The sequence below is a fragment of the Gossypium arboreum genome, chromosome 6, assembly GCF_025698485.1.
Source record: "Gossypium arboreum isolate Shixiya-1 chromosome 6, ASM2569848v2, whole genome shotgun sequence".
Classification (NCBI taxonomy): domain Eukaryota; kingdom Viridiplantae; phylum Streptophyta; class Magnoliopsida; order Malvales; family Malvaceae; genus Gossypium; species Gossypium arboreum.
In genome coordinates this window covers 631796-638612 of record NC_069075.1, presented here as the reverse complement: position 1 = coordinate 638612, position 6817 = coordinate 631796, and positions in this window count along the sequence as shown.

Sequence of the window (6817 nt, the reverse complement as noted above, 5' to 3'; positions counted from 1 at the left end):
AATATTAAATCCTTTACATAATATACACATGTGATTTTAAGGTTAAATACATATTTGAGTACTAATATTACATAAAAATAATTATATATATAATATATTAAAGTTATGTACATATATAATAAAATACATGAACAATACCACATCCAACATGTATATAATATATAATTAAAATGATAATACATACAACATATAAATTACATAACAAAACATGTACTATGATTATAATAATAATAATAAAGATAATATTGAACTAAGAAGAAACAAACACGACATTCATGAAATATTGAATAAAATGGAATCAAAAATATTGAATATTAAGCAATACATATATACATACACATATGAAGCGGAAAAAAGAAAAAATATTAACACATAATAATAATAATGATAATAATAACAATATTAATGATATTAATAATTCAAAAATAATGATGATATTTAATAAAAACAACAAAAGAGACGAAAAGGACTAAAATTAAAACAATAACGGTTATGGGGTCAATTTAAAAGGAAATAAAGAGGAGGGACTTAATTACAACACGCGTAACTAGGAGGGTCAAAAGCACAATAAACCCAGATGTTAAAAATTGCAGCAATGGGGACCGAATCGAAATCAGGCAAAACAATGGGCGAATTTAAAATATAAAAAACTTGATTATAAACGTTGAAAAGCGGAGGGCCAATCTGCGCAAATAGCCCCCTTAAAAAAAACACGGATCCTCGGTCGGACGGGTCGGGTCGACCCGACCCGCATCAAAACGGCGTCGTTTTTAAGGGGGGTCCAAAACGGTGCGTTTTGGACCCCTATATAAGCCAAATTTTTTTGTTTTTTCATTTAAAACAGAAGAAAGAAAGAAAAGAAAAGAAGGGGAGGGAGAGAAAAGAGAGAGCGGGAAAGAAGAGAGGGAGGGGAGCTCGCCACGGGCCAATCACCGGACGGCCATGAGGTCCGGCTGGCTTGGCGCCTGCCACTGCTATGTGATGGGCGGAAAGGTAAAAATTTGATTTTTTTATATTTTATAATATTGTATATATATATGTATGAATGTATTAGAGTCTAGGAAAAAAGCCAATAAAAAGAAAATGATTCGGTAATATGAAAGAGAATAGGTTTTTCACCTTTTTCCTTGATCCTGGTTTTGATAATATTCAATACTGATCTATTGTTGTTCCTAAAAACTGATGTGTGTGTTCTTTGCTTTTTGTTTTTAAACTATCGAAAAACCGGAAAAAAAAAAGCCGGCCCCTGGCAGTTTTTGACTTGGGTTTTTATAACCCTTTCTCACCGATTTTTTTATTCCTTTTGTCTTGTCTGATTGCAGGGAATGGGCACGGACGGTGGGGTGTGTGAGGGCTCAGCACGCGCTGAGTGTGGTGGCCGACATGGTGGTGCAGTGTTAGGCGCACATGGGGCAACGGCGGTTTCTGGCTTTCCAAAATTTTTAGAGTTTTGGGCCTATCGGGCTTTACTGTTTTGGGTTTGTAAAAGTGTGGATGGGTTTGGGTTTTAAGGGGTTTAGTGTTTTGTAAATGGGATTTTAATTTTGGGTTGGCTGATGTATTAGTTGGGCTTAATGGGTATTGGGTTGTTTAGGTTAGGGTAGGTTAGTTGGGTTTTAGTGTATTGGGTTTTGGGTTTGTAAGGGTTTGGGGTTATTGAGTTTAGATTATTGGGTTTTGGGTTTGGCCCAAAATTGGCCTGTACAAAAATCTATAACTTTTGTCAAATACAGGTGCTAAATTGAACAAAAAAAACACAAATACCACATTAAAAATATCAAATTCGGAGACTAAATGATATATTAAGCCTTAAAGAATTTAGCTAAATTCATGGAAATTTTTATTTTAGAATTATTGTTTATTAATTAAAAAGGTAAAAATATCATGAAGGCTCATGTACTAGAAGTTGGATTATATTTTGCCTCGTCTATTCAAAAAATGGACAAACTAGTCCCTATACATTAGATTAAAGAGCAAATTGGTGATTTCTGTTAAAAATTTCATCTATTTATATTGTTAAAAACTGACATGGTTATTAGAATAACCAAACAGTAACATGTGACGTGCCACGTATACCTCATGCTGACATACAATGATCAGTTTTTAATAGTAGAAATTGATGAAATTTTTAATAGAATGACCGGTTTTCTCTTTGATCTAATTTACAAGACAAATTTGCCCTTTTTTGAGTAGAATGGGTAAAATGCAATCTGACTCCTAGTACAGGGGCCTCCACGTACTTTTACCTAATTAAAAATACAATATTAAATAATTGAGTGACTATTTTGTAACTTTTTATAATAGGGTGACAAAAAGAAATTCACAATCGATTGACTACTAATGTAATTTACCTATATATTACTACAAGGATGCTTTCACCCTTCATAATATAATATTACTACAATATTTTTTATATAAAATTTAAAATACATATATTAATTTTAAACATAAAACATTATAATTTTCAATATTTCAACTTTATCATTTAAATTAAATCCGCATTCATATTTATATCAATTTTTAATTATATATAATATATTAATTGCATGACTTATAATGTTATTTTATGTTGGCCAAGTGAATATCATAATCATATCATATAATGCATGTGTTCAATATTTATATTATTAAATTTTCTTTTATATATTTTTTAATAATCTCATTACAGGTTTTGATTATATCTGTTCCTTTTGACACAATGCTTAGAATTATCCATAACTCCTCCCCAACATATAAATAGGAGGATAATGCGCTTTACACTTAAACTCACGTTCTCGTGCATCGCCAATAACGCTTATGCCAATCAAATTAAAACCTAATAAAATTTGTTTTTTTATATCTGCAAAGACCTTCATATTTATAGCTAGCTAGCTAGGTTTCAATGAATTTATTTAAAAAAAAAATTCAATAATGGATATATTCCTCTTTTTTTCCACAATGTTGTCAAGACAAAAATAGGATTTAAAAAAGAAACCAAAAGTTGAAACAGCTTCTTAGAAATAATTGAAGTTGGGACATTTGCAATTTTTTTATTCCTTACTAAATAAATGTTAGGTCTTCCAATTTATCAATTGTTCAACATGATTATAGTGACATTATTGGCATTATTTTTAATCTTATTTTCTCTTATTTTTAAAGAAAAATAATAAAAAAACATCCATAGATGATAATATAATTAGAAAATTGTTATATTCACACTTATATTAATATTGGAATTTGGCAGTTTTTTTTAATTTGATCAACGAACTTAGATTTCGTTAAAATATCTTGATGTGGTACTGGTACTTTGAGATTGTAACACATTATCACTTGAAAAATCTAAACTTTCTTTATAATTTTAGTATTTTTTGTATTTTTAAGATTATATATATTTTAAATTTTAAGTGATGATATGAAAAAATCTCAGAGTATCACATAATCACATTTTAATGGAATTTAAATTCAGGGACTAAATTAGGAAAAACTTCCAAATTCCAAATTAATACGAACCAAAAAGTTAAGGGACCAAGTTAAGAAAAATTGCTAAATTTAAGACCTAAATATTGTTTTATCCCTTATATAAATGTTAATAACATATACATATATGAACATTTATTATATGGGTTAAACCATTATTTTAGGGGTTTAACTTGGTAACTATTTTCGTATTGGGGTTTGTACTTTTTTTATTATTCAAGTTACGCTATGAACTTGACAATTATTCTTATGTTGGGGTTTGAACTTAGCAATTGTTCCCATATGGGACTTGAATATTTTTTTTATCCTAGTTAATCCTTTAACTTGGTAATCATTTCCATACTGGAACTTGAACTTAGTAATTGTTCCCACACTCGAACTTGAACGTTAGGGTTTTCAAGAAAATATCAGGGACCAACTTAGACAAAAAAAATTCAATTATCAATATGAGAACAATTCTCAAATTCAAGACCTAATTTGGACAAAAGAAAAATTCTGACTCTCAATATGAAAATAATTACTAAATTCAAGGCCTAATTTAAAAAAAAATCATACCCCGATATAAAAATAATTATCGAGTTAATTAGATCTAAATTTATTTAATGAAAGTTATTTTTTTTATTTTGGTACATAGGAAAGTTTATTGTTAATTATTATTTAAGGAAAGTTAATTATTAATGATGGGAATATAAAATAATTTCAGACAAGCTATGTGCTGATACATGACAGCTTTGGTGTTTTTCTAATACAAATGGAAACTCGCCATTGCGTACGAGATTACTTTTTATAGGATGGGATTTGCAATTTTCAACTACACATCATGTCATTAGCTTAGTTGCTTTTATACCTATAGCTAATAAATTATTTAAAAGTTTTTATTACAGGAATGTTAAAATTAATATCGTATAATTTTTTATATATGTACTGTTTACATCAATCGAATTTTTTTATTTTATATTGCAGTTTAAATTTTTTTATGAAACAACTTTGAACGTTATGAATCTGTAAACCAAAATTCAAATAATTTTCTTCTTCGATCTTTGGCAATGACTGTCAGATCGACTTGGATCCAAAGTATATTTTTCTACTTGTTGATGGGTACTGATCTATTGTATTGATTATCGAATCATCGTTTGGAGCTCGCTAGCGGAACTTAAAAAAAATTGAACAGTCTAGTGATTTAAAAAACTTTTGAATAGTTCAGTGATTATTTTGTAACTTTTTGAAGTTGAGTGACCAGAATGTAAATTTGTTAATAGTTTAGTTACCTTAAACGTAATTTTCTCTTTTATTTTCTATGGAAAATAATGGATTTCCCGAGAAAACTCCGTGAGGTTCAAGAAATTATGCGCCAATTTGTTCCTCCTAAAAATGTTTACGCACAATTTAGGTATTTTTATAAAAATAATATTAAAAATTAATTAATTACAAAAATAAGATAGGGAACAAATTAATTATGAAAATATAGTGTTTGCTATAATAATTTTTGGTACTGCCTAATACATTGGCGGTATTGGCAACACTGGTAAACTTTATAAAAAGTCTTATAGAAAAAAAAAGTTGAAAAAGTGAAAAAAAATTTCAATTGATGCTGTCAATGTGCCTGGCGGTACCCCTTGACTAAATAAAAAAATTATGGTTTTAAAGATTAAATGCAGGAAAAAGACATTAAAGCATTAAATGTAGGGAAAAGACATTAAGACATTAAATGCAAGAAAAAAGCTATTGTCTGGTATTGCAATCACAATTCAACATTTTTTTTTCTATCAGACTTTTAAAAAAAAATTTCACCGATGCCGCCGATGTTCGGCAGCACCACAATCCATTTTTTTTCACTTCTTCAATTTTTTTTTGTTAAAGTTTTTCTTTTTTAAAGTTCACCAATGCTATCAATGTGGTAAGCGACACCCAAAGTTACTGTAGTAAACACTTTATTTTTATAATTAATTAACCTTTTAATATTATTTTTATAAAAAATTTTACAATTTTACGTATTTCAAGCTCTGTCGAGGTTAAAGCGGTACATAAACCCTTAAGCTTTAGCGAAAAAAAGAAATATAAATTACTTTTAGAAATCTAAAGAAATATAAATTATTTTTATAAAAAATTTTACAATTTTACTATTTGAGCACACTCGAATTGATTCGTTTATATAATAAAAAATGGGCTCCAGCTTAGCCCAAACACATTAATCATTTAAGCTAAAGTTTCGGGCTTCAAGGCCCAGAAAAAATTAATTTTGTCCATGTAAAATAAAAAATATTATGGCATAATGCTAAATTTAGTCCTGAACTTTTAAATATTTTATCAGTTTGGTTTATTCATTTTTTTAGCTAAATTTGGCTTCAACTGTGAAAAAAAGGTTAAATTGCTCTTTTTTTAACAAAAATGCAGACTAAAATTTTAATTTTTTAACGATGTTGGCATGACAATATATATGACGGTTTATGTATACTTTATGCTGACGTAGCACTAATTATAACAACCAAAAAAGTTTGGAAGTGTTGAAGAAAGTGGAAAATTATTAATATAATTACTTGTAGAAGGAGGGTAGTTACTTGACAAAGGAAATATAATTAGAATGGTGGAGAATTAAGAAGGATTAAGGTGTAAATTTTTCCCACAAGGCAAGAAGGGACTTAGATTGCAATTAAGCCATGAAACAAAGGTGGAAAAGAATTCGGTGGGGCTGGAATTTAACTACGTTGATGACGACAATGAAAATTAGGCATGCCAACGGGGTGGGGTAGATTTTTGCCTAACCCAAACTCGACTCTAAACTCGAATCAAAAGTTTAAGTATCAGACTTGAAACTAAACTCGACTCAAAAGTTTAAGTATTCATTTTAAAACTGATTCGGTTTCAATTCTTAAAAAAAATCTGCTCCGAATCCAAAATTTAATAAGAGATTCAACTTCAACTTCGACGTGAATTCAATTTAATTTTATTGTTTTAATTTTTTATTTTGAAACAAATAAGATTACATTTTTTTAATTGTTTTATTTTTATTTTTAAAGAAAATAAGATTATTATTTTAGTTTAGAATTAAAATTTAATATATTTATAAAGCAAAAACTTAATATATATGTTAATGGTATTTTTGTAAATATTTCGTGGCGAGTGGATTTACTTCAAATCCGACCTTGACTAGACTTGACTTTTTTTGTAATTTCACTCAATCCGAACTCGATTTTGTTTTGAATAATGGCTTTTTCAAAAAATTATAATTGTTCTAAATACAAATTGTTCCAAATAATGGTTGTGATAAACATAGTTATTCTCGATCAATAATTGTTTTGAATGACAACTATTCTAGACAATGGTTGTTTCGGAAAAGATATTAAGTGAAACGATGATGCTA